The sequence below is a fragment of the Patella vulgata genome, chromosome 7, assembly GCF_932274485.2.
Source record: "Patella vulgata chromosome 7, xgPatVulg1.2, whole genome shotgun sequence".
Classification (NCBI taxonomy): Eukaryota; Metazoa; Mollusca; class Gastropoda; family Patellidae; genus Patella; species Patella vulgata.
The window spans coordinates 19,636,398-19,653,492 of record NC_065885.2 but is presented as its reverse complement, the minus strand read 5'-3'; the positions used below and the strand labels follow the sequence as shown (position 1 = coordinate 19,653,492).

General features: G+C 37.3%; 1 protein-coding gene across 2 annotated transcripts in view; it reads right to left on the bottom strand.

Moving 5' to 3' along the window:
* The window catches only part of LOC126826913 (uncharacterized), a 90,416-nt gene extending 74,500 nt beyond the window's left edge, over nucleotides 1–15,916 (bottom strand). Inside the window, exons 1-2 of one of the 2 annotated variants that reach the window (XM_056102606.1) lie at nucleotides 15,882–15,916; nucleotides 15,383–15,451 (exon numbers count right to left, since the gene is read on the bottom strand). The gene's annotated coding sequence lies outside the window, so the exon portion shown is untranslated. Of the gene's footprint in view, nucleotides 1–4,154; nucleotides 4,312–15,382; nucleotides 15,452–15,881 lie in introns of those variants that run through there. The other variant, XM_050556044.2, reaches the window with a different exon arrangement.
* Between the last annotated feature and the right edge of the window lie 1,179 nt (nucleotides 15,917–17,095).

The following is a 17,095-nucleotide window of genomic DNA, read 5'->3' as shown; positions in this document are numbered from 1 at the left end:
GTTTCTTCTCCCCCTTTCTTCTTGTGGACAGTAATTTGAGTAAATATTACCTGTTTGAAAATTCCCCGGGAAAAGTGGGGTAATATTATATTATTTCCTTATTTCAAAGGTAAGCATTTTCTAGTAAACTCTAAATCTAAATCTGACAGAGATCATATCTGGTATAATCTGTTTTCAAGCAATAAGTATACCTTGTCCCGGGCCCGGATTTAGTTCTAAAAACATAATTTATGATTTAATTTATTATGTTGCATATGTTTGTGCCAAATAAATCTTTCTACCTACAAGACAAAATGCATTTCTGTGAGTGTGAAGGGCAATGATCAGAATATGGGCCCCAGTAATATCTTCACCCAGGGGCTCCATGCAAGCTTTATCCGGCCCTGCCCTGTGCACAACACACGTCATAATGTATTTCTAAACGATTAGTTCACTTTCCATCAGACGAAATGCAAACGCCAAATTATACATGTAGTAATAAGTGGACTTCCTATTCTTGGATATTATAGTTCCCAGGGAATACGCACATTTTCGAAACCTATAGAGGCTATCGATAATTTATGAAGGCTTAATAAATGGATTATCTATTATTTACGAAGTAAGCTAATATTAGCTAAAGGGAAATATTTACAACACGCATTGACTATTTGGAGAGCTTACGTCTTCAACCACACAGTTCATTCCCGGAGAACTTTATATTTTATAATAAAAGGGTCGTGTATATTATTACGACGACATTTAGAAAACATTGTTTGTGAATGTATTGTAACAAGAACGACAATGATTTTGATATCTTATAACATATTTTAATAGATAAACTAGTAGCAATGGGTATGGACAAAATGTCAGTTGGATGGTTTCACTCTTACTTGGTAGGCTTCAGACGGTTTACTAAAATAAATATATCATGTGGGGTGCCCTAAGGGTTAATACCTGTATAGAAAGAGTAATCTATTGTCTTTGCATGCTAAAAATTGCCATTTCGATTATGCCTGCTCTTTCTGGTATCCAAGTCTGTCCGAAATAACCCAAAAGAAGCTTCAGTCAACTTATTTCAAATCTTAAGTACCCCCCCCCCCCATGTTGGCTGTGATGAATTCCTTGAAGTTGGTTGGTTCCCGGTCCACTTAAAGGTAAAACAAGTAAATTTAAACCAGTATTTTCGCATAGTAAACAGCCTGAACCCTATGTACTTGACAGACAACTTAACGTTCAGCAACGATGTTCATAAATACTTGTCATTAAAGGTAACTAATGTCTTCCTTATGATATCAAATGTACAATCTAATTAAAATATAGATCTATATTTCGTTTCGTTTTTTATGTTCACGTTCTATGACGTCAGGTACCAAGCAAGCGACATTTGACCCGATTACGTCAGTCATTCGATTAACCAATTAGCGACCGCCATGTATTTTTTTTTATCTACTTTTGTTTTGTTTTGATTTCTATTGCCGCCAATGTCTACCCACAGTTCCGCGCAAAAAAGGTCAAACGCTCGATTCGACAGACCATTTGATTGGCTGACCCGTCATTTCAAACAGAACACGAGTTAAATAACAACGCTTCCAGATCCAAGTGTAGTAAAGGCACGTAAAATCAAAATTTTGAACTATAAAAACGAAACGAAATTGGATCTGTGTTTTAATCAAATTGTCAAATGTATTGACCAACTGGTAAATTATAACAAAAGCAATTACATCCTTTTTATTCAAAATTTTAGTTAAAAGCGGTTCTTCTCAGTGTGTATACTTTTAAATTATTGTTTAAACAAACACCACGCACGGAACATTATATTATGACGCACCCCAATATCCCCCGATAACACAGGTTCTCTCCCCATAGCCATCGAAACCGGCAGGTATTCCAGACCCCCATTACCGTTATGCGAAGGAAAATATGTTTTCTGTAATTTAAATGCCGTAAAAAAAAATGAAAAACACACTCTTTTAGTGTGTCCGACATATAGTGATATTAGATATGATCTAACATCGGAAATCAATAAATTAGATCATACTATCAATGAAATGAACTGTGATCAAAGATTCACGTTCATAATGAATTGTGACTCGATTTAACAAAGCTTGGGAAATTACTTGTCTAAGATGATTTAATCTCTGAAAACTTTTATGTAACCCGGACAAAACAAAACGTTCGAATATGCGCTGAAGTTTGAGTTTTAAGTGAAAAGTATATTTTGTTGAACTAAAAGAGTTAAATATGTTTTATGTAGTCGTGTCTCGTAGGTCAATTATGGCCGGAAATCATTCTAATTTTTTTTTTAACATATTATTATGTTTTTAAAATAACCTTTTTAAAACTACCATTTTCCTGTCATTGCCTTTCAGCATACGTGTATAGAGGTGTCTGCCATTTATCATGTGGTCATGACATTTCCCAGGACCATCACGGAAATAAGCTTGACACATAATGTGTGACAATGCATTATGTATTATGTATTCATTTATTTATTAAATACGTAAATTATTGCAACCTAAATATTTATATACTCTTCAAAAAAAGTAGGGGATATTCAGAAACAATACAAAACTGCTGAAATGCACTGCTGTTTTTATTAGAGGTAACCAGTGTATGTTAATAACGGGCCAATTGCCCACACATGAACATAACAGTTCACATGGGCGACTTATCTGACGGCCCCATTTCACTCGCAAAGAGATACACTGTCAAAAGTGAAAATGGACGTTTTTGATTTTTGTCTTAATAATGAGTAATTGCTCCACCAATCCTCAGACATTCAGCAATTCGTCGTGGCATGCCGCTAATCAACCGTCCAATCACGATTTGCGGCAATCTGAGCCACTCCTCTTGCAGTGCCACGGCCAATTCTTGCAGTGTTGTCGGTTGACGTTGACGTCGACGAACACGTCTCCCGATCATGTCCCAGACATGCTCTATAGGGGAACGGTCAGGACTCATGGCTGGCCAAGGTATATGGACAATATGGTGACGCTGGGGATAGTCATTCACGACACTAGCGCGGTGGGCACGGGAATTATCATCTTGAAAGATGAAACGTCGACCTGCACGTTGAGCAAGGGCAGAACTATCGGACATTGGTGCCACGGTAGTACACACCAGTGACCCTTCCTTGAACAATATGCAAGTCCGTTCTGCCAGTCATGGTGATTCCTCCCCACACCATAACAGACCCACACCCGAATCTGTCATGCTGTCTGACGTTAACGTTAGCATGACGATCATTTACACGCCTCCAAGTTTACAGAAAGGTGATTGGCCGTTTTTCCTCGATTTCACAGGACCTGTGTACGTATGTATCGACCCTGGGCTTATGTAGTGGCTGTATATATATAGGACGAACAGAACGAGGTCTATCATCAATATTGTGTGTTTGTTGGTACCGGTTCCACAGTCTGCTGATCACAGACTGTAACACATTAAGCATGTTGGCTACTGGTCTCTGTGTAGAACCCATTTGACGCATGCTAATAGCACGTAGACGTTCATCGTGTTGAAGACGTATCATTGCAAATGAAACGTAACACACTAAAGCAAAGATACGCTTAACAGTAAATCTTATGCAAGAACCGATAGGAAAGCAAACATGGATAGGATAAACCAGCACACGGCAATTTTCAAAAACCCTTCCTTGAAGTGTCAAATTTAAACTATTTCTTGTCGATTCAAACATTCATAACTTCGCGTAGAATTGAGTTCCAATTGATTGTGTGTCCCTGTGTGTTCAGCCAAAAATAAAAATAAATTAAATATAAGCAAACCGACTTCCGCTTAATCTTTCGAAACAATTTTTGTCCTATATACCTTTTCTCATCACTAATCGCAATAGTACACCAGATCAATCTAGGTCACCACTTTAGATCCATAGGACTCTTGATACATTTTCGTAACTAGGCCTATTGTATGAACTGTTACCGTAATAAACAAATCCCTATGAATGAATGTACGCATTCAAAAACACATGTATTTAATGAATACTGGAAGGTAACATTGCACAAATACAATGATTACCTCAATGTCACCAAGACAATACGAAAACAAATCAAAGAATACATTACGTCATATTAGTTACCGCCCCGTATTTCTAGAAAGCGGGTGGACCGTAATAAACCAAAAATAATAATAAAAAAACCCAAAGAAGCAAACAAACCCACCAATTAAGAGACGCTGTTGGTACTTTGGACGTCTTCCTTTGCCGTTGGTTAAAGATCAGAGGTTTTAAAAGTGAAAAGGCTGGGTGGTCAGACAAGGAAACATACGCCCACAGGAAAATATTAATTGTGTATGCCATCAAGGGTCATATGCAACAAAGCAAGGTGTATAAATAGTATAGATTAATCTATATACTATATTACAATCGATAATGACATTCCTCTGGATATATTATGTAGGTATCTAGTATCTCGCTCTGTATGTCACAGCAGATGAAATGAGGTTAAACGTCCTACTGTTCTGCTCCGACTGGGCACACAGTGTGCTATGAGGAAAATTTTGCCAGGACAGCGGCGTTACGGACTACTCTAGTCTTTCATCGAATTTCTATGTGTACACGGGACCTTGTCAGGCCCCCCGTCCCACCACTGACAAGGGGAAATCGCGGGAAAATCCCGATGAACTTTCTCGGCCAACACCGGGAGCGAACCCGCATCCTCCAGGCTAGCGAGGAAGCGTCTTACTCACTTAGCTACCATGGCTCCAAACTTATTATGCTGCGTCTATGAAACGTTTAAGTTTGAGTTTATTATGTCACTACGAGACTGTGCCCCAGCACCCTCCCCCAATAATAGTAAAATTCACTTATTATGCTGTTTCTAGAAAACATGTAAATTTGAGCTGTATGTAATGTTGGTGTTTTTGATGAAATTGAATGCTATATTTGAGTCCAGACATGCACCACAAATCACCATTGTCTATAGCCCCCCTCAACCTGAAAAATAATGGTATTGACACGCTTTTATGATACATTATGATGGCTTCATGTTGATGTCAAGGTGTATGATAGTGTAATATGTATTTTAAGTTGTTTGAAATTCTCGATATTGAGCAATAAGTGTAGTTTAATGGTCGAGTGCGAGACATTAATCAATATGTTAATATTGCGCCACATCTGTTTTTAAATCCATATTTATCGATATGCAAAAAGCGTATACTAATTGAAGGCGTTCGTGCATCTTCAGCTGTCAGTAATATTATTTATAGACAGATTGTATAGCTTTGATGTAAAAACATTTCATTCTACGCCGAGCAGATGTTTCTACGAAATAGGGGACAGCTTTTAGCTTTTTTTGTGGTTGCATTATTTAATAACCAGCCTCATTGTACTGCACTAAGGCAGGTGACTCGCTGGATAATCCATAAAACGTGTGCACTGTTTAAAGTAGAATAATTCAAGGAGTTTTGTACCTTTATCATGAACATTTCTCATGTCGTACAAAAAATGTGGATGCTTAACACCTGCATCCCAAACTGTCGATTCATCGCTCAAATACAAAAGTGTTATACAGGTCTTCTAATCGCATATATTATCCCATACATCTATAACGTTACAGGTCTTCTAATCGTATAGTATCCCACACATCTATAACGTTACAGCCCGTCTAATCGCATACCATCCCATAAAACTCTAACCTTACAGCCCTTCTAATCGCATCATGCATCTATTACATTACATCCCTTCTAATCGCATATCATCCCATACATCTATAAAATTCTAATCGCATGGGGGTTCCATACATCTATAAACTTACAGACCTTCTAATGGCATAGTATCCCACACGTCTATAACGTTACAGATCGTCCAGTCACATGGTATTCTATACATCTACAGCCCTTCTAATTACATGAGGTTCAATACATATAAAACTTTGCAGCCCGCTTATTCACTTATGGTTCCATACATTTATGTTCACCCCCAAACTAGTTATTTCAAACTTTTATAAATTGCTTTTGTATAAGTTATCATTATATTTGCGCATATAGAGTGAAATATACACACATAACATATGGAACTCCTATTATACTTACCAACCCAAGAGTGAACAATTTAAATTGCATGTTCGGCCTTTTATGTATCATTTCAAACTGGTCCAAGCAGGTTTAATTTAAAAACTTGTAATTGCATGTTCGACCGCTTTTGTATCATTCCAAACTGGTCCAAGCAGATCTAATATATTAACATGTAATTAATTTTTAATTAGAACTTTGTCGTGCTTGACATGTTAATAAGTTTGTATTAGACCCAAACGTAGTTGATTGAAGATATATTTTAGATAGACGAGCTTATTTGTATAACCCCACACATAGTTTTTGCTGGGATAATGACCCCCTCCCATCTGGCGTATACAATTAAAGAGGCATTGTGCGAAATTTAGAGAAAGGGCTGATCGTTCTTTCTGTAATAGTGTTATTCCAGACAAAACAATGGCAACTGGAACGTTGTCTTGACAGCATTAGAGTATGGATAACTAAAAACTTTCTTAAACTGAACTCTGACAAAGCACGATATATAACTATTGGCTCAGAACCTTTCAAATTTTGCACACACCCCCCCCCCCCCTTTTGAGAAACTTATAAATCATATGAGTATTGAGTATTATACTAACATGTTTACTAACTTGATATTGAAATTATTTTAGCCAAGTTAATTATCATATATCATCCACACATTATTTACTTATTAGCTAATTAGTTTAGATAATTAGAAGATATATTCGAGTAAATTTGCCAAGAGCATTAATTAATCCAAGTATAGAATTTCTTCTTTATTAATCAAGGAGTCCCTTGCGCAACCCACAAATGATTATCAGGGGTGAAAACCGACACTTTCAAATGCTTTTAATTTCTGTTCATTGCCCAATTTTTCCAGTCGGGATGCAGGGTATGCTTACCCTTTTTAAGTCACAAACTAGGTCATTTCTAGACTAACCACAGGGTACAATATGTAGGGGGGGGGAGAAAACACACAAGGTCAGGCATGCGACGCTACGTACACGTGTGGGATTATAACCACTCCACTGAATGACAGACCTTACGACCTAAAGCCCTCGCGTTAGACCACTGGACTCTACAAATGTATAGAACTCCCATACACAGTAAAGATATGTGACAGGCGGAACGTAATATATGGGATTAATGATTTATGAACTCCCGATATGGATATACGTGTATCATATGATTCATAGGATTTCATATGATTTAATATTCAATATTTCATTTGACTCTGTACCTCCTTGTAACTTAGCCAAACAGTGTACTGACATATTCCTGAAGCAATATCCCGAGTAATCCATCTCTAGTTATTGCCGTACTGGTATTGAAAACTTGGTTTTGACGACTTGCGTCTATTCTTATCGTCCAATCAAATATCTCCTGAGTACAGTAGAATTAAGGGAATTTTCATGACTGACAACCGCGGTGGTTGTTAGTGCTGATTTCAAGAAAAACATTTCACCTGAATGCATCGGGAACAAACATCGATGATCGCATCGGTAAATTTTGCAGTCGCTGAAACTCGCTATATGAACGAAATTTTCTTCTGACTTAAATCTCAGAAATATATTATATATACCTTTGTGTTTGTACCAACATTAATTATCACTGCCAACATGTGCATCTTAAGTATTCAACAATATTTATCAATATTTATGAAGAAAATCAGTGAATAGTTTATTGTATCTAAAAACACATAACAAAAAACTGGAAGTCGTATTTCTATTCAGTTTGTGGAAGCACAATAAGTAACATGACAGTGGTTCTCTTTGACCTCGGGTCTTCTCTAGAAACATTGGACAGTTGATTAAATGTATTAAAAGATATTGATAGCCTCTTTTGTCACACAATTAGTTTTTCTACAATATTCTGCCATGCACTGGTTAATTGAGCGTAATAAATTTCAAGCGTTATAACGTAATATAGCCGCGATTGACATTAAAAAAATTCATGTTAACATATTTTGAGCTCTGTTTAATGCCGATTGGTTTTGTTAAGCTGTGAAGTATTGGTTGTTGGGTCAGAAATTTGAGGTGAGTCCGGCAGTGTTGAGTGGGATCAGGTCTAATCAAACGAAACACTGCAATGAGTATGGGGTACTGAGTGAAACCGCGATACCTGGGCCCTGTTTCACGAAATTTTAACTAAAGATAAAATCCAAATTTTAGTAGACACTTCAACTTTGATTGGTTAAGCACTAAAATCAATCTAATATTATCCAATCAAATTACTAAAATCTGGATTTTTATTTTAGTTTAAATTTCGTGAAACAGGCCCCTGATTATTATAACAGGACTGTCAGTAGAAATCTCAGTTAAAATAAACGACTTGCCATAAGCTTTATTTCTCAATCGACAGGTTTCTACTAAATTTTATTCACAACGTATAATATATCAAAAGAAATAAAATGGGTTTTTTACTTGTGTTCAAACGAAAATCACCCCACCCAACCCTCTAATCAAATACTTAAAACAAATATTTCAAAACGTATAAAGCTATAAACATAAGCGTGTGAGCCCGATAAATTTTATGGGAAGTGATGGGAGCAGTAATGAATTGCCCGAAACAATTCACATTATATGTGCTCCAATATGAATTCCAGATAATAGAGAGGGGGGGGGGGCGAAAGAGAGAGAGGGGGGAGTCACGTCCACTCGACACAATCTAGGTCATTTCGGGGCTAACACATGCTTCAATTTTTATTTCAATAAGTCGCATGCGCGTAGGAGTCTTTAGCAGTGGGAGGAAACCGGATGACCCGGAGAAATCTCACGAGGTTCTACGGGCGACCATACTCCTTGGCACGTACAACCGGGGAATCGAAACCCCGCCAGTTGACTCAATGACAGACCGTATGATACTGAAACTTTATTATAGTCTATATATCTGTGGCTTTTTAGACATGTCATTGGCCGTGACATGTCAAGATGATCTTGTTAATAACAAGACAAGTTAGTTAGGTGGAGTTACAACATTTCTCTATCACATAAGCGCCTGGTATCGCCTGCAATAAATAAGTGGATCTCTCTTATGATATTACACTACAGTACAAGCAGTGGCGGCGTCAGCCGTCGGTGATAGGAGGGACAAAGCTGGGGCAAAGTCCAAGGTTAAGGGGGCAAAGGCACGAGCTTCAACTAGGGGTAGGGGGCCTCTCCAGAAAATTTTGAAAAACAGGTTGCCGGAAATGCAGCCTGGAAGTATTTCAGGCGCTGATCGATGAGGTAAAGTGTCAAACGAACGGACTTGCGAATCACGACGAAGCCCACTCACGGGCGTCAAAGTAGGGAGTCCTCCCCCAGAAAATTTTGAAAAATAGACTGCCGGAAATGCTGTCTTACAGTATTCTGTCAGGCACCGATCGTCGAGATAAATAGATCTGCCCAGATACCGTTCGTCGCCTGATCACTAGTTTATATCCGACTAGAGAACAAAATGTCAAACGAACGGACTTGCGAACCTCAACGAATTAACGAATTCCCCTTGTGAGCGCCAAAGTAGCGAGTCCTGTGGGGACCGCGGCAAGAAAATTTTGAAAAATAGACCGTCGGAAATGCTCTACAACATGCAAGTTTATGACTGAGTGGGGATGTGGGATTTATTTACCGTAGAAGGGGGCAAACAGAGGGCAGACCAGATTTATGGGTTGCCCCCCCCCCCCCCGGGGCCGCCACTGAGTACAAGAACGAAGAGTTGACGATGGTAAATTAGGAATCGGACCCTTTTTATCCGAAATACGAACACTAAGATTCTGATTTAGGTTAGTTCTGAGAATCAGTTACATGTAGGATGCCGTGCCTTCGGTTCAAAAATGATAATGTACTATTTGGATACCCCTTGATATTCAAAATATTAAGTATGCATCTTATAACATAGATTTCAAATGAAACGGTGTGTCGAGAGTTTAGTTTATAAATTGTTGACAATAGTTTATGTAACTTGATGGAAGTCATTCTAGCATGATTTCTAGCATGTGACTGTTATAAAATGTTTTATGTGTAACACGTGATGCTATAAATTATATGTCAATAAATTATTAATGGAAATACCTATATCACATTGTTTTTATTCAACTTTACTTAAAGGCCTACACCCATTTGCCCTTGGTACAGGAAGTGCATCAAATCTCGTATAATTATGTCTGCCGTCATAGGGTTAAAAGTGGTTCGTATAACCTCTGACGCGACCTATCGCTGCAACCCGTCAGATCTTCATGTAGCGTAGGCGATCGAAAGTATAAAAAAAAAGAAATATAAATCTGTATTTTAATCGGATTGATGATTAACGGGATTTAGTTTTAAATTGGTCAAATGCGTACATTGCTGTTCAGTATTAAACAATCTGTCATGAGCACATCAAATATATATATAAAGAATGTAATCAAGTATAATGGAGAGAGAGAGAGAGAGAGAGAGAGAGAAATGGGGTTTAACGTCCACTCGACACAAACTAGGTCACTAGGTCAACTAGGTTGAACAGGCGACCCTACTCCTTGTCACGTACAACCGGGGATTCGAAACCAGGCCAGTCGACTCAATGACAGACTTTATGATACAGCGCGCGCACGCTAACCATTCAGCCATCCAACCCCCCAAAGTATAATGGTATTTTGAGTGACATTACTAACTACATGTACACGTAGACTGCATGATGTAATATTTGATCGCTTTGTTATGTTTTTCCCCAGATGTTAGTTTTCCACGCTCACATTTAATAGTTAAAATGCGGCCTGATAAACAATTATAGTTTGTCAATACAATACCAACTCAAAATAAGACAATATATTTACCCATGCAACAGAATAAAACCGGCCAGAAGAATCGTATATAATTGACGGTACACGCCACATTTTAACCTTGTAAAGTCAAAGGCCTAAGGAAACATAAATGTTGAAATTGTAAACAATAGAGTTTCCTAGTTGAAAAATAACAGAAAGGACCGAAACTAATTATGTCTAAATTTTCCGCCACATTTGTAGTACAAAGCCAAAATCCCCCCCCCCCCCGGAACATAAAATATTAATTGCTACCGTGTTATATTTTAGGAAATTAAAACAATGAAATCAATTTACAACTATTCTATCAAACTTGAGAGTTGATTCGTCTATAGCATGTGTCTTAATAATAAAATATATACAAACTATAAAGATACTTTCCCAGAAAAGTATTTATCGGGTGGTTATTTCCAATAAAATAATGTCAAATTTGGTATATATGGAAAGTATAGACACCCAATCTTACTAGAAAAATACTGGATTACCAAAAAAAACACCCGTGGGGCAAGCACTGGGCAAAATTGACAGGGTATCACTAACTGCCAACCCGACTGTTATCTGCCAGCTTATTGTGTGCCAGCTTAAATGAGGGAGCGGTTGTTATTTCTTGATCAAATGGTTAGGCGGTTTCGGGAGCATTGAGGGGTGTCAACGTACAAAAGACTCTGCAATTAAACGGCGGAAAAAGACATTGACAGAAATAATTAAGAATTTACTCAGGCCTCAATATGTATGGTAAATGTACAGCAAGTAATGATAAACAAATTCTGAAAAATGGAACCTCCCACAATGAAGCTAAGTTGACAGACATTGGGTCTAACAACAGCTTATTTATAGCTATAGGTATCCCCGGCGAACACAAAGTTTTGAGAGGGAATTGAAGCAAATTTTTGATAGATTGTTTACTTTGAATATGTTTTTAGTCCAAATATATCATCAAATCACAAAGTTTGTACGCGGGAATGTATCTTTAAATACATAATATTTCATAATTAATGTGGTATGTACAGATAGAGTTCTAATTTACTCTATCACAATTGTACTGAAATCAGGTATATTTCTTCAAAATGTAGTGTGTTGAGTTTGCTGACGTTTCATTAAAAACGGAACGTTGATATAGCCGATGACAGGACTTTTGGCAAGGAAACGTCATGTCTTAATCAGTGTGCTTAATGTCTAGGTCTTGGTGGCATTCCAGTATTTCTTAAATACGTCCGCCTTCCCGAGTTGTGTACTGGTGTGTGTGCCACCGTTCTCGTCTGGTTTAGTTTCGTTTTGGCAAGACCTTTGAGTTATCACCATATATAGAAGCGACCCTAAAACCAAGCGAAAGACGAAGTGGCAAATATGGCAACCCGTACAACTAAGCTAAAAGCCATTTGATGTTTCGCCAAAATGTCAACTAACATAAATATCAATCAATGTGAAACCTGTTCTTGTTTATTCTGGCAAGCATACAAAGTAAATTTATATCATTACTAAAAAAATGTGGCTGGGTTTTACCCAATAGACTATTACCGTTATTCTGAAATTATTTTTCTTGATGTAATGAGTGCTTGAAATTTTACAAGAATTGGAATATTATTCTGACATTTTCCAGGTCTCCTTGAAAGCAAAGATAGTTATTAGATAGACCATTCGATATTCTGTGAGATCAATAATATCCCCGAAGCAATGGTAATGAGCATCATTAGTCTATTCTTTGAATAGGTTCAATTAACGTCCGCGTCCACAAGGGATATCGCAGACAATTTAACCATGCACTGGTCACTGGTCTACCAAGTTGGATTGTCGACTAATGAAAATAAGTCGTTAAATCATTTGCAGGTTGATTTCGCACTGTTATTAAACCTATAGCTGTAACTTACTGTTGTACTATTATATTATTCAAGTGTGCTTTCCGGAATAAATAGTTTATTTCACCCGAACCAGTTTCGTGATTATCAAAGGGCATTCCGGATTAATTGTTGTTCCCTTAAATAGATACGTATAACCACGTACTAAGTACATTAGACAGTACTTCCGCTATAGTATAAGTAGGTACATTTTTGGTTTAGTCATACAAAATTGTCATTTACTTTTCCGAGTTATAAGATGAAAGACTTTCACTTTTTTATTATTATCCATTGAAAAAGGACCTCTAACATTTACTTTTCCGTGTTATAAGATGAAAGACTTTCACTATTATTATCCATTGAAAAAGGGCCGTTAACATTTTGCATGGCGTCTCCGAGTAGGACATAGTGTATTGGTAAATCAGACACGGCAACCACCTTCGAGATATGAATATTTCGACACAACTGATCTGCGAGATGATTGTTCTTCGAAATAACTATTTTGCTAGATAATTGTTCTTACTGTATTACTTGGCATCATCAATACGCAACTTCCGGTTTATTAGGCGCATACGCTTGTTTAGTGACTCCTTTAGTGTGTATGGAATTGGTGGAAACGTAACAGAACATCCATCGTTTTTGAGCAAATCACGCTTGTAAGCTAAACACAAATACCTATATTTTGACACTGAAACCCGAGAAATCAAAGGTATTCGATTAAAATAAACTAAAATTAAAATATAAATAAAATGGTAAGCTTCTTACACAAAAAATCTACATTCCCCTTTAACTTCTTCTAATCGGTTTTCTGTTGGTGACAAGATGACGTCACGCTTAATCTGATTGATTGGGCGTAGTTGTTGTTTTTCCGGTTTTTTCTTTTTCTAATTTTAATAAGCGATTTTGGCGTGGCTTTCTAAAGAATTATTGATATGTGAGATATGGTAGCGGATCTAAAAGCTAAGAGTAGGTGCGGGGGCGCCATCCACAACCCCACTCACACTGAACGTCAACAAAATACTGGCTATAACACTGAGCGTCCTGGTAGTACATAGATCGTATTGCCTATAGTAGTAAGTGCAGGAGGACCCCACTACACACAAAATAAAAATCTACAAGATAAACCTGCGGACAAGATAGAAAATAGACATTGCACCAAATCAACAAAATCAAATCAAGTGAATATATAGTTGTTCGCTGATTGTTTTCTCGTCGGAAAGCAGTTTAATTCAAGTTGACATAAATTCAAGTTGACTTAAAGTTCATGTTATATTATGATTGTTATTAATTTTTTTTAAAAATTTTGTGAACCTTAGGGACAGTGGCTATAACACAGGGCAACCTGGAAGGGAGTCTTCCCCTGAGAAAAGTTTGAAACATTGAGTCAATAACCTGGCATTTGAGGTCATTGCTGACAGCAATTGCTTGTAAACGAGGCGATCAGAAATAGGAGTCAATGGGATAGAATCTCGAGATTAGTCTGTCATTTCCGACTGTTTGGTAAGAGTTGACATTTGTACAGTCTATCGCCCCACTCAATAGTGGTACTACTAACTGGGCGGTTCACTATAACCGTGAATATGACAGTGCTGAGATAGTATAAGACCACGGGGGAATAGGGGGATGATGCTAGAATGGAATCCAGTGCCGTAGGCGCGAAAACATTTAAGATAGCAACGTATAATATGTAACTGGGCCTTAAAATTTTAGTCAATGTCATGGCAAATGGATACAAATTCTCGTGAACGTGAGGATAAGAAATGGGACAGAATCTCGAGGCCTGTCTGTCAATTCCGCCTGTTTTGTGAGAGTTGTACAGTTTGTCATCCCACGATGCACTCGCTAGTGTTAGGCTACTACTAACTGGGCTGGGCGATTCACTGTAACCGTGAATATGATAGTGATGAGATAGTATAATACAGAGGAGTGGAAGAATGGTCTTTTTAGCACAAAGCTTGAACCAAATGCATTGGTAAAATGGGTGACTGCAGTCTGCATACAGAAAACCAACAGATGGCATTAAAAACCCATTTCCTTTAGATTTGATAAGCGGATAAGTAGTCTATATCACCCAGACAAATATTCTACGAATATACGCTGAAGACTAGGATGTGCCGTGTGTCTGAGACTAGCAGATAAGATTATAAGAGCTGTATTGAATTGCAGTGAAATACAAAAAATATGTTTGCCCAGATGGCATGCGCTATATCACGTAATAAATATATAATTAATTGAAACATGTCATGAATATGGTATTACTGCGATAACTGCCTGGTAATTTAATGCATCCGTAGTTGTCCAATTATTGGACGACGATATACTGGATGGCAATAGAATAACTTGAACAAAATAACTTGTAATACTGATTATAGTCGTCCAAATTCATTCGTCCAAGAGTATCTTTCAAGTCAGAAGCCTTTAATAGTAAGTGCAGGGCGACTGCTAATTCTCGCAATAAAATACAACTGTTAGATTCTCTAATATAGCTTGTACAACTACTGTACAATTTGATACGTGTACGCCTACTGACCTAAATAATTCCACTGAATATGTAGGCTTAATATAAAACACCACATAAAGCCCATGTACACGTAGTTACACGTAGTTACACGTAGCCTAAACGAGCAGTCGTAGCTAACATCATAATAATATGGACAGAACATTAAATTGTACGACTCGCGACGATCACACTAAATCTGGTCCACGTCGCATGTAAGGAAAAACAAATAATTATTGGGTAATTACCTAAAAATCATTACGAGAGCAGAATGAAAATTGGACTTACCCCTTCGATAAAGTACACAGAACTGAACAATCTTACAATAGTCTATTTTTAGAAAATCGGGTTTTCCAACTAAAGATACATTATGGACGATTAAATAAAGAGTTGGCAGTTCTCACTATAATAGTTAAAAACTAGATAGTGTAAAGACAATTTGCTGAGAATTTCAGTCAAACTGATCCACTTTGAACCGGGAATTAAGCGATTGCAATTTCAGCCTAGCCTCGATCATCATTACTAAAGTCGGTACGATAAAAAACATAATCTCGACTATCCACTTCATGATTAAATCATGAATGAAAGTTGAGTAGCAAATCGGATCGTAATCGAGTAAATATTGCAGACTAGCGATGACATCGAGAGTTGATTATGGTCTGGATACGTTAATGAATGTACGTCTCATTAATAATTTAGATGACATTTCAGGCCTAAAGAAAGACCTGCAATAGGCAGATTTAGCTCTTGCATAATGCATGTTTAATAATTATCTACATGCACTTACAAGACCGCGGATAACCGACTAGTACCTAATGCTACTAAGTCGGATGGACATAAACAAGCATTGATACAATAATTGACAACGTAAGAAATAAAACAATTAATAGATTAATCATGATTGGCAGTTCACTAGTGACCAGACAGGCCATATTGACAGTTACTTTCTATCTATAAAATTTGTATAAACAGAGAAACTGGGACGGAAATAGGGTTTAACGTTTACTCGATACAAACTAGCTAGATAATTTCGGGACTTACCCAATGGTTCAATTTTATTTCAGTAATTCTCTTGCGCGTAGGGGTCTTTAGCAGTGGAAGGAAACTAAAGGACCCGGACAAAATCCACGAGGTTGGACAGGTAATCCTACTCCTTGTCACGTACAAACGGAAATCGACACCACTTCACTTGACAGACCTCATGATGAAACGCACACACGTTAACCATTCGCACTTCCCCCGTTTTATAAACAATACGGGATGATAATAATAATAAATTAACATGTCATTAGCATTACATAACATTTCATCCTTGGCTAGTCACCTTTTCAAGGAATAGAATAGTTATTGTCCCGAGGGTTTAAATAAATACAGAATTCAATTTGAAGGCTTTCACTTTTATATTAAATTTATTATCTGAAATATTCTAGATTTAAATTATAACACATAACCACTATATTCTGCACGCTTATAATATCAAGGTTTTGTAATCAGGGGCATCACTTTGGGTTTTATCGTCTAACGAGTTTTCGGCATAAAGGGGCAAAACTGCAGAAGTTATCTCACTTGTACGGAGGCAGACCACCATAAAATTGTAGTTCGTCTATTTATACAATTCTATCTCTGTCTCTTTTCTCCCTTTTTGCATGCCCATTTTTGTTGATATTTTGGTCTAGAATGGACGAGGAGGGTTTGAATTAACATTTTATGCCAGGTTTTGGTAAATATTCATGATTTTGAGGCGGAAGGCTAACAGAGTTATCAGGTTGGTTACGGTGATATGTACGGCAAAAAGTCACATGTTTTTAGTATGCTTGTGTATCTCAAAATTTTGGTGGTTAACCTCATACAAATTTTAGTTCAGAGAATCTGAGAAATGACCATTTGTTCCTCTGTCTGTAGTGAAAAGCATTCAGCCCAACGAAAATTTGGGGAAAAGTTGGAGGTGGGCAAAGAGGCCAGAAACAACATTGAAGTCAATGGGGAAATTAATGATGGTCT